Source organism: Rattus norvegicus, chromosome 2 (assembly GCF_021556685.1).
Source record: "Rattus norvegicus strain SHRSP/BbbUtx chromosome 2, alternate assembly SHRSP_T2T, whole genome shotgun sequence".
NCBI lineage: Eukaryota > Metazoa > Chordata > Mammalia > Rodentia > Muridae > Rattus > Rattus norvegicus.
In genome coordinates this window covers 229,994,338-230,007,247 of record NC_141535.1, presented here as the reverse complement: position 1 = coordinate 230,007,247, position 12,910 = coordinate 229,994,338, and positions in this window count along the sequence as shown.

Here is a 12,910-nt window from a genome sequence, read left to right as displayed (position 1 = left end):
AGAAAATTGTATTTCTTGGCTATAAAGAGTTTCCAGCTTTAATGGAAGGATTAGGAAGTTGAGAATGCAGTACAGAGAATATGGTTCTTGTTATCAGGTAACAGTAAGTACTGGCATATTGTTTTCAACATTTTCTTTAAAACCTAGGGGCTGGAGAGATGATTTGATGGTTAAAAGAACTTGCTGTTCTTGCAGAGAACCCAGGTTCCATTCCCAGCACCCATGCATTTACATGGTATATAGAAAAGGATGCAGGCGAGACACTCATAGACATACAAGTAAAATAAATCTATAAATAAAATAAATAAAAATAATGAAGAAGTTTTAATTTTTTTAAAGTTAATGTATTTTAAATACTCCATGTTTGATAAGCTTATTCTTGAACATAAAAATGGCAACTCTAAAACCAGATGAATAATTGAAATAATAAAAAAACAGACATTTCTTTGTAAGACATAAGAGTATATTAACTGTTAATTTGTATCGAATACACATTTTAATAATATTGACATACCATAAAAACTATAATGCAATGATGTGAAATGGTGACAGCATTGATAAACGCTTAAAACGAGGCGTTAGGAGTAGGCACATAATGAACAGTGTGTCTTACTCCCCAGTGTTTCCATTTCATCCCTGAAGACGGGCTGAACAAATTACAATAATTCATCCCCCTTGCCAGGGATGACTTGTTCAACAGAAAGCAACTGCAGCTGTGTTAGGCCTGCCTAAAATATCCGCCACCCTAAAGATGCCCATTCTAATCCCTGAACGCTGCGAATGCAATGTCTGTGATCCGTTATAAGGCACAGTTAGCCTTAAAGTAGGAGAAAAGTTGGCTGAAACTAATCCCATCACACCAGGCCTGAAGAGTAAAGGACTTTTAGTCCCAAGACACCTGATTCAAAACAAGTGATTGCTGACTAATATAGGCACCCCCTGGAGCTACCTTCAGTAGCTCACAGCTGACAGTAAGGAACAAGGGACATCAGTCTACAAAGGAAAGGGGGAGAGGTGGAGGAAGAGGAGGGGACCAGGGTGAGGAGGTATGGACTGGGAAGTTACCAACACTTGGTTGAAGAAGAAATCGGGTTCTTCCTCAGCCTTTTAGACTGAAGCCCACGCCAACGCAGCCCACACTTTGACCTAAGCCTTGTGAGGGGACCCTGGTTGAATCCCCTTGTGTTTCTGACCCACAAAACTAGGAGTTAATAAATGAATGCTGTTTCAGGCTACTAGATTTGCGATAATCTGTTATGTACGTGGCTCTTTTCTACTTCATTGCTAAAAACGAAATTGCAAATGAAAAGTGAAATGAATCCCATGTTTATTGTGACTTCCTTTGCTATAGCAAAGACTTAGAATAAACTTGGTTGCTATCAGCAAGTGATATGTTAATAAAAAGTGTGGGGATATGCGAAATGAAATACCATTCGGTTTTAGAGGAGAGTGAAATCATAAGATGAACAAGAGAATGGATGGACTTAGGATGTATTGCATTAAGTAAGATCATGCATTTTCTCACTCATATGTGGAATCTAGCTAATAACATATGTACACATGTAGACAAATGTGCCTATGGATACAGTATAACAGGTAGAAAAGAGAACACAAAAGGCTAAACATTACGAGATGAGGAAGGGCAGAATGCAGGAAGTGAATCTGAGTTATGATGCTGTACATGTTTTCTACTCTTACTCTATCCTGGATTTTTCATTGTTAGTGGTTGATAAAAGCATAATATGTATTCAATAGTGAAGGTATAGAATCCAGTGGGGAGCTCCACAACTTCCATTCCAAATGGCCACCCTAACTTTATAGACATTTACTGAGTTGTATAGACTCTGTATATTCTGCAAGGAGTTCTGGGGAAATTGTATTTCTAAGAATGATGACATTATGTTATAAATTCAAAAAATAAGGAAAAGAAGAAATAAGAAAGAGAATGAGACTTGGGATACAAAGTCTCCATGTTCTTTGGATGTTGCCCTGTCTGGACTAGACCTGACTTGGGATGGAAAGGATTATGTTGATAGACTCCCTGAAAACTGGAGCACCCTTATAACTGAAAATAAACTGCTTTTGGTACTATTGCCTAGGGCACAGATAAACTAGAACCTGAAGGAAACCTGTTATCTGCCTGTCACTAAAAGAGATTAACCCTGAAGTCCACCATGTATGTATCCAGGACCATGAAACAAACGAAATTTAAGGCTTAAACAGACAAGCATCAATGTTAGACATGACAACTCACCCCTGAAATCACAGTTCTTGGGAGTTTTAAGTAACAGGATTGCTCCAAGTTAAAGGCTAGTATGGAGCCAACCTGGGCTTAAAGTGAAAGTCTGTATCAAGGTAAGTGGTGAGAAGGGGGGGGGGGGGAGGGAGAGAGGGAGAGAGAGAGAGGGAGGGAGGGAGAGTGAGAGAGAGAGAGAGAGAAAGAGAGAGAGAGAGAGAGAGAGAGACCAGATATGTTAGTATGCACCTGACATTCAAGTGCTTAAGAGGCAAAGGAAAACAAAACAAAACAAAACAGGAGTTCTAGACTGTCATAGCCACATAACAAACAACAACCTGGGGTATATAAGATTGTCTCACCCTTACCCCTCCCAACTGATAAATGAGTTTATTGATCAAAAGCTAGTATAGTTATATTACAAATATGTATTAGGTAAAAGAACACTAAATACTAACATTGAAAGCTTGAAACAGGGGTTGGGGATTTAGCTCAGTGGTAGAGCGCTTGCCTAGGAAGCTCAAGGCCCTGGGTTCGGTCCCCAGCTCCGAAAAAAAGAACAAAAAAAAAAAAAAAAAAAAAAAAAAAAAGCTTGAAACAATAAGAGTGTAGCTTAGCAGAAAGTAGTTACCTAGCAGACAAAGGCCTTGTGTTAGATTCCCCAGCTCCTGTTCCCCCTGTCCTCCCCCAAAAAAACATCATGGTCCATCGAACTGGTCACTTATTATTCATATAACTTAGGGCAAATCCTGCAGTTTCACTGATCTTTTATTCCTATGTTAAAGAAGGGAAGTAATAATAGCCAATATCATTGTTCTATTGTAATGACTCAATCTGGTTTTAAAAGAATGAGGTGATGTGTCCCAGAGCACATCTAAACTCCAGTGATCATTCATGTTTTCAATCAGAGGTCAAAAATACAAATCAAACATCGAGCAAGAGAGAAAAACAGATACAAGGAGTAAAAGTTAACAAAAAATGTAAAACTTTTAAAAATATATAGTAAAAGATAAATATCAAAGTTTTTTAATATTGGAGCTAAATAATATAGTCCTATTATGTCACCTACTATGTTACATTTCTCCTACTTTCATTGTTACTTAAAATGGCTCAATGCATAGTAAGGTACATACATTTATCAAAAGGTTTAAGCATTAAACTTCATGAATGTTAGAAAGAAAATCTAAAGGAAATACGATCATGTCCTAAAGTCATAAATACAGTTTGTAACCCAAGCCAATTGATAAAACAAAGTTCTGTTTGTTATGGTGTCAAAACAAACAAACAAACAACAACAGAAGAAGAAGAAGAAAAAAGAAAACAGGCACTAACATAGGAGTGTTGCAAGGTAGGAACTTACTTTAATGGCCCGGCCAACATGTAGTCTCCTCTGAAGTAGGAGAGACAAGCAGCCAAGACTAAACAAGGGAGGCTTTACACAGTCAAGCTCAAGCCTGAGGCACACAGCAAGTGATTACAGAGGTGAATTATTTTTGTAGTTAGTAATTTAGTTAGCTATCAGTCAGTTCTTGGAACATACCGCGAAACAGTTTATGGTCAGCCTGTTCTCTGCACATACCATGGAACAAGGGAAACGATTTACGATGTATAAATCACAAGATTATACAGGAGGAACAAATTTTAAAAAAAGAAGTTGACCTTTAGCTTGGAACATGATTAGAAAACAACACCGCAGGCAACAATATAGAGGTAAATCAAATTCTAATGTCATGTTTAACTAGGAAATGAAAGGAAAGTTTCTTCACATTATCTTCCTTCTCTGTGTGTTTCTTTCTAAGTTTCCTCTTCTTATAATTAATTCACTCATAAAGTTGACACCATCCTTGTGACCTTATTTAAATATTGACCTCCATCATGACCTCTCACCAAACTGTCACTGATTTGTACTGGCAGTTAGGAGTTCAACATCCAAACAAACTCAGCGAGAATACAATTCCATCTGTAATACTAAGGCACATTCTCTGCCTTCATGGGAGGTTTCAACATAAAGTGCGACATAAAATATGTATTCTGTTTATTATATTCAATAAACTTTTAAGACAAAAAGAGTTATTTTGTAGTAATGGTAATGTTTGTGTGCATAATTCATCTATTGTATTTTCATGCTTGGTATAGTACCAAATTAATGTTTTTAAAATTCACTTAAACCATTATTCACATTGCCATAGGGAATTAATTTTAATATAAATATATTTAGCTATAGTTGCACATGAACTGTCTCAATATTTAAGAAAATAATTTTCAGTTGGCCGGGGAAGCAGGCAGCATAACTACTGATCTTAATCTCTTCCTCCTTTCTTCAAAATCCCCCCCCAGCTCTGTAGCAGACCATGTGCCTCACCCACCCACCCCTGCAGTTCCAGTGTGTCACACAGATCTACTCCAACCTTCCTATCCACACCCCCTGCCGCACCCCATAAGCAGCAATCACCCCTGGAAACGCACCAGCCCTGCCAACCTGGGGAACAGGCAGGCTAATTGAAGATCTTTTCCTCACTTGCTCCAAATCCAATCTCCCAGTCTCACCCTAACTCTTTGGCAGACCGTCAGCTATGGCTCCACGCCTCTCTGAACCCATCTCCAATAAATCACACAGATCTTCCTCTTCGACCTTCTCCCCACTTACCCTGTTATGCCAGGCCCCAACCCCAACAGGTATTCTCTCTGAACTCACCAGTTGAAAAGAGGCGCTCAAAGCAGGCAAGCTTCAGATCTCAACTCTCCCTCCTCTCCTCCAAATCCAGTCCCCCATTCTCATCGCCAGCTCTGTAGCAGACTACTTGCTCTGGTCTGGAGAGATTAGGGATACAGGTGCTTATTTCAACACTATAAAGGCAGTTTACGGAAAGCCCAAAGTCAATATCCCCTTAAAGGAAAAGAAACTCAAACCAATGTCACTAAAAACCAGGAACAAGACAAGGTTTTTCACTCTCCATACCTGTTCAGTATAGTATTTGATATCTTAACTAGAGCAATTAGACAGCTGGAAAGAGACCAAGGGGATACAAATTGGAAGGGAGAAATCAACATATCTTTACTTGCAGATGATAGGATAAAGCCTATTCTCAAGTGTTAGTTTTGTTTCATCATACTTTTATTATATCATTTTATAATCCCTTAAAGCTTGTTTATTTTCTAATTATTGTCAGAAAGTGGGAGGATCTGACAGGAATAAAGGAGGAGAAAACTGGGAGAAGTAGAGGGGGAAGAAAATATAATCTGGATATGTTTTGTGAGAAAAACTATTTTCCATGAAAGGAAAGAGAAAATAATTTTCCTCCTTTTAAAATATTAATACCTAGCTGAATTGAAAAAATTCAAAGACTATATAAATGAAATCTCTGGGATAATGTGCAGAATTTCTACATGGTATTACTGTACTGTAATGTCACTTTTATGTCTCCAGTTGAAGGGGTGAGATGAGAGCCATGCCCAAGCTGTGTGAAGAAATGGCCTGGGCTAAGCCCAGAGCATTTCTTTCTCTGTTCTAACTATCCCTAAGCCTAGGCCTGGAAGCTTCTAGCCTCCATACAATCTAATTTTCCAAACTGACTAATTCAATCTGGCTTCTCTTAGCTTCTGACTGAATTGTTTTGCTTGGCTTCATACTAATTTTGGCAAAATATTCTAATCTTCTAGCACCTTCTCATCCACTGACTTGTTCTGTCTTCACCTGTGTCTAACCAGTCTTTGGAAACTGACCTAGTAAAACTGCCACACGCACAATACTGCCACCACCGTTTCTCCCTACACTGCTCTTAACTCACCTCCTATCCTTGTGCTATTCTGAGAGTTGGGTGTATCCTGACTCATTCTGTCAAATCTTTCTCTAATTCATCACTTCATCTGCTCCTCAATTAGACTTTCAAACATGGCTACTTCCTTCTACAAACTAACTGTACCTTCATTGTTAGGGATTAAAAGCATGTACTAAGGGTGTATCATCGATATTCCATCAAGATTATACTGTAATCTAGAGCATGTCTGCATTTCAACTGGATCACATAAACCTAGATATTATCCCTTAACAGAGCAGGCATACTCTTAGATTAGAATTCTTCTACAATGCATATAATTAGAAGTTTAAAGTTCATCCAACAAAAACAATGTTTTGTTTTTATACATTAAGCCTCAAAATGTTGCCAAATGTTTTAAAATTTGGGGACTTTGTAGACAGTTCTATAAATCAAAATACAAGAGTAACAATCCATGTTGTAGTGCAGATTTAGAAGTGACCATCAAAACATATATTAAAATCATGTTAGTGATCACTCAAAATGAGTGAGTAGATGCGCTTGCAGACAAAAAGACATCAAGGTTAAAATTTTTCAGGTGGATCTGTAGGAGCCTGTGAAAGAAAAATAATAAAATTAGTTAGGCATGTGAGCATATGGAATTAGAGTTAAAATAACTCAGCTAAGAAATGTAAGAATTGAGTTTTGAGAAGTGCTTTTATGGTGAGTGGAAGTAAAGAAGAGTAGAAGGGGATTTTAGAAGGCCCATTGCCATTGGAGAATTTAGTGCATTGTTTTTCCCAGAAAAGATGATTTCAGTCTGGAGGAGAAGAGGTTAGGATTGGCAGAAGCCAAACTATAGAGGCTTGAACAGTAGGAGGGATATTTTTCATCTTCTGAGACGGGAGGGAGGAAGTTAGGATGAGTGCAGATGTTTTTCACAAAGGAGGTTTGCAAATGTAGGCACAGGGGAATAATTCAACAGCAGGGTGCCTAAACTCAAGAGAGGTAATTACAGGGGAGAGCAATGCTGAAGAGATTTTCCTAAAACAAAGTAAGGATTACAGAATCCGAATAGCTGTTGTGTCCAGGCAAGACACAGACCTCAAAAGCAGCTGTAAGTAAAATAGCAATTTATATAGTTGTCAGTGCAGAATGTTCTAGTTCGTGATCTTGCTAATCCCAGAGATTCAAGGAGAAAGACCACTGCCCCAAATCCTCATGGCCAAATTAAAGCAAGCTTTTATTTTAAACTTGTGTTACACAGTTGTCTCTCCCTAAGGCAAGGTTCAAGAGATCAGCACTGGACGTGGGGTTTTTATATAGTTCAAGAGTAGGGGTTTCCAAATGCTGTGTTTGGCAGGCAAGTAGGCAGGGTCACAGAAGCAGAATATATACATTATAAGTTAGTCACAAAAACCTCAGGTGGGGGTGTGGGATGGAGGGACTCAGTTAGAAGGTGGTCATAATAAGGCAGTCTTACAAGGTAGTCATGAAAACACAGTCATAGCAATGCGGTCATAATAACCTTCGGGAACAAAGGCTCGGTTGTCATTTCCTGGAACGAGCAGTACAAAACCATTTGTACTGAAGATTATAGGTAGGGCATAGCTCAATTCTTAAGAAACAACTATAAATCTAATTTGTTCTCACCATAAGATGTCTTTTAATTCTAAAATTGAGGCAGGCTGATTTATCAATGATATAAAAGTTTAAATGTTTGGTAAATATGATTACCACCTCCAAAAAAGTTAAACTGTGTTTTTTCACAGGATCCATTTGTAGATAAAAGTACATGAATAACAGCATTTCTATCAGTCCAGGAGGCTTTCATTACACCCCATTGAATACATTTACATAGCTAATAACAAAAAGATGGTGAAGGTATTGATCGGCCAACCAACCATTTGAGAGAATGGTTCAGACAGACATCATTCCCCTGGATCAAACCCAAGACCTTACTGTGCCTCCTTCAACCCTTCATTCTTCAGTTCCTTGACATACCTTCCATTGTATGTATGTATGTATGTATGTATGTATGTATGTATGTATGTATGTATGTATGTATTGTTGTTTTGCTCTGTTTGGAGATGGGTGTTGGTGTTGATGGCAATGGTGGTAGTAGTGATTGATGTTTTGTTGTTTTGATTTGGTTTTGTTGTGTTTGTTCATGTTTGTTTGTTTTGAGATGGGGTGTTATGTAGCCCAATATGACCTTGAATTTCATTGTGTACTCAATGCATACTCAAGGCTGTCACTGAATACTTGAGACTCTTGCTCTACCTCCTTAATATGATATGTTTCTTAGCATGTGAACACACTTATGTAACCAAAGTAAAATGACAAAAATCAGGAGGTTTAACTCTGGACATTATTACTTAATTTGACCATGTACTCTCTTGGTCCTCATACTCTTGGTTCCTCTCCCTTTATTGGTCCCCTCTTTTGTTTCACTCTCTTCTCTTCCTCTCTTGCTCTGTCTGTCTCTCTCTTCTCATGTCCCAGTCCAGTCTGCTGGCCATGTTCAGTCTACTTCTTTCTCTCCTTGTTCTGGACTCTTCCAGATGCTCCTCTCCGTTCCATCCCTCATGTCTACAATAAAAACCTTCTCAACCTTACCTAGGAGTGGTCATGTCCTCCTTTCATTCTCTAAGGATCAATCACTCTACAGCGCTAGAGTTTCAACAGAAGGCCTTCCATACGCTAGGGACATCTTTCAGCACTGAGCTATATCTCCAGTCCAGGGTTGCTCTTCATGTTTGGTTTTTATATCTACTCTTTCTCTTTTGACCTGGAACAACACATTATCCCTTCATAACACTGACATTTTTTAAAGTGTGTCCATAGAACTTTGTATTATGTTTCTCATTTTAGACTCATTGTATGTTCTTTGTGACCTAATACAGATCATGCATTTGAGGCAGAAATGATGTATAAAGTGTTCTTGTATTATTAATGTCCCTAGTTGGACAATCTAATTGCTTTATTTCTGGTGATAAACTTTTATCGTTCAATGAAAGTACTGTCTGTCATATTCTTCATGGTAACGTTACCCTGTTCTCTATCAGTAGAATATTTTGTCGCCTAGCTGATTAAATCAATGACTACTGGTAGATTTTTTAAATTTCCATTGAGAGAGATGTCTCAAATTCTCAATAGTTGTAGACTTTCTTGGACACGTGTCTCACCTGCTTCTGATAAACAGCTGTGCTGAGCTCTTCAGGAACACTGCAGACTAAAATTAAGAATTATGGTGGAGACTGAAGGAAGCGAACATTTGAAACCTGAAAGAACCTGCTGCTATTATAGACTACAGGATATTAATGAGAAGAAGCTGTGAAAAGCAAGCTATGCCCTACTTTCCAATCCTCTCTAGTGTGGTAATTCCTTTTCTCAGGCTATGCCTTGCCCTGTAGGCTCCATCTTACAAGATAGTTATCAAATAAGATATTAGATGGCTCAAATGTCATGAGTAAACTCTTCCTTCATAATCACCAGTCTATAAACTGAGGAACTGAAACGAGTGACTCCATTTTCAGTGAAAATGCAAAAGCAAGATGACTTTGTACCCTAGTGTGCATATCACCAACACTATCTATACCACCTATGAGATGTAGATCAATAAATAACTTGTTCCCAAAAAAGAAAAGGATGCTGGCATACAGATTTGTCATAGTAAATTTGGACCATATGAACATATTAAAATCATATCAGGAAAACCATGTTGAGAGAACTTATCAAACACAGCAAAGTTAGGACAGCATCTTACCCAGAACCCCTAAAAAAGAAAACACCCAATAATATAATGGCTATGGCCCCACTGACTTGTAAAAGGTTTCTGTGTAGTTATGTGGGAAACTAGCTGGTTAAGGAATAACTGCTGCAGTATTAATTTCCAGCATCAATAAATATATAGGGAATATTAATTTAAATCAATTTACAACCGGAGCCTTGATTCAACTCTACTGCTGGGCTTGACTCTACAGCAATGCCTCCAGCTGACTTCATTGTGTTAGTGTCTGTCCCAGAGATTTTCTTTGCACTACCAGAGTTCTCCTTGCCTCTTGGTTGGGCCTCTTTAAAACTCCTTGAACTCTGTGTGGCCTCTTTAACCCTCCATTTTATAACCTACATGTATTTAACATGTAATGTATATTATTTGTGATCTGAAAGGTAATATTAGTGCTTATGATTATTTCCCTTGGCCATCTATAATGGGAAATCAGGACTACTTGGCAAACCATTAAGAAGCTTTTGCATTAGTTATTCAATCAAATCTGACTCTGGGAAAGACGCAAACATTGTCGGTCTGTGTTTCTAGCATGGTATACTCAGATTACTGGGTCAAGAGTGGTCTGCTTAATTACTATGATCCTTCTGCTCTGCTAGGTGGTCTACTCTGCTCATCTATCATCACTTGAATGAATCAACTCCTGCCACGTGATTTCTTCTTGCCCTTAGGCCCAGCCTTGCCTCCAGGAATAATGATCTTTGTCCAGGACATGCTCTGTTCTTCAATATGTTGCTTTGCTGATAATCCAAGCACGAGATAGTTAGCAAATAAGACATTAAATGGCTCGAATGTCATGAGTAAACCCTTCCTTCATAATCACCAGTCTGTAAACTGAAGAACTGAAACTGCATGACCTTGGCTAGAGGTCAGGTGTTTGGCTTCACCAATGGCTTCTCTGGCTACTTCACAATTTGATCCCCAATAGTGGCCCACTTTATAATAAGCTCTATAATCTTATAATACATTCTATGGGTCTTCTCTAACTTCTTGATAGAGTTCAGAAGGATCAGAGAGCTGAGGAGAGGCCAAATTTAGACAACAGTAACCCAAGGTGAGTGACTGCATGTTTAGGACAATGACTTCTATCCCTGAACTTTCAACCAGAGTAGAAGAGAAAGACTGAAAAGTGAAGGCTGAGATGCCAGGTCCTTGTTCTGCATTTAGCTCCTGTTCTGGCTTAGTCATCTGCCAACTTGACACAGACTAAAATCATCTAAGGGTTAGGAACTTCAATTAAGAGAATGCTGCTATAAGATCATGTGGCAGGCAAGTTTGTAGAGCATTTTCTTAATTATTAATTGAAGTGGGAGGACATAATCCATTGTGGATGGTGCCATACCTGAGTTCTATAAGGAAGCAGGCTGAGCAAGCCTAAAGGAACAAGCCAGTAGGCAGCATCCCTCCATGACCTCTGCATGAGCTCCTGCCTCCAGGTTCCTGCCCAGTTTAAGTTCCTGTCTTGATTTCCTTCAGTGATGAACAGTGATGTAGAAGCATAAGCCGAATAAATCCCCCTTCTTCCTCAAGTTGCTTTGGTCATGGTGTTTCATAACAGCAATAGTTAACCCTGATGGAGACAGTTCCTTTATGGAGCCCATTGAAGAGCCACCACTGTAGCAAAAGCAGCTTCTAAGGACCTGCTACACTAGTAGCAGATTGCTGGAACTCTATTTGCAAACAATATTGGGTGATCTTTCCCATATGCTTCTATGAGGGAGAATTCCAGAAAAGATGCTGTTGTCTGGTTGTGAGCAGAACACTCCTGGAAGGAATTTCTGTGTCTCCAGAGATAGATGGGCTCATTGGAACTTCAGTGCTATGGAAAGCTTGGGATTTTGAGGTTTAGAAGCTAATTACTTTATCTTGTGATAGTTTCAGCCTTCGGAAACAGCCATTCCCTGCCTCATTCTGTATCTGAACTAACACCTCATGATAATAAACTCAGTAGAATGTTAACATCCACCAGGCCTAAGAGCTAAGAGTGATTTATGATTTCTTGTTTTTTTTATGAAACTGCTTCTACATTGGGACATGGAATTCAGGGGGAGGGGTAACCTAAATCTGGGATGTTCTTAGGCCATGGTATCTCAAAATGGCTTCAGATTAAACTATCTCCTATTTCCTATAAGATAACTGTGGTTTTTTATGCTGACACCTCTGTGAGATGGGAAACAATGAATATATTTCCAGACTCTTCAAGCTATACCCAGTCCTCAGCAGTTAGTCACGCAGTCGTAGGAGATGGAGGAAATACTAGAAAAATAAAAAGGTAAAAACATTTTGGATATTGGCAATAATCAGTTCATAAGTACTCAGGAAAGCTAAAATATAGACGAGTTTTTCTATATTAATCTTTTGACACCCAAATTCCATTCATAGGTTAAGATCAAGAAACAATATATTAAAAAACAGCTGATAGATGAAAAATTAATATTTGCTAAGCTCATAAATTATGATTTAGGACTGCCTAGTCCTTAGAAGAAACATGTAACTTTTGTATTTGTAGGAAGCACAACTAGCCAGGCGGTGGTGGCACACTCCTTTAATCCCAGCACTTTGGAGTCAAAGGCAGGCAGATCTGAGTTCAAGGCCAGCCAGGTCTAGCAGTGAGTTCTAAGACAGTCAGGGTACACAGAGGAACCCCATCTCTGGAAATTAAAAAAAACAAACAAACAAAAAAGCTAAAATCAAAGATCTACAGGATTGCTATAAACATGGGACTTAAAAGTTATGTGACCAAGAAAAAAGCCCAGATCTGATTCTAGGTGCTTCCCAAAATGTTATAGGAGATGCCCGCTGTCTGTATCACTTTCATGTGAGCATATATTTTGGAAACAACAGAAGAAAAGAAATTGCTAAGGTCAAAATGACTTGTAATTTGATTAAAAGAGGTTATGCGTATATCTTTCAAATTTAAATTTGGGTTATAAAAATCTTTGGTCCGTGGAAAGAAATTGTTTATCACATCACTTCAGTGTTAATGAAATAGCAGCTATTACTGCTCAGAAAATGCCACAGCTTCGAAGAAGTAGAAGAGAGAGAGAGAGAGAGAGAGAGAGAGAGAGAGAGATACATTTGCATAGATTTCCAAACCCTATGCAAGTTATCAAGGCACACCAACTACAC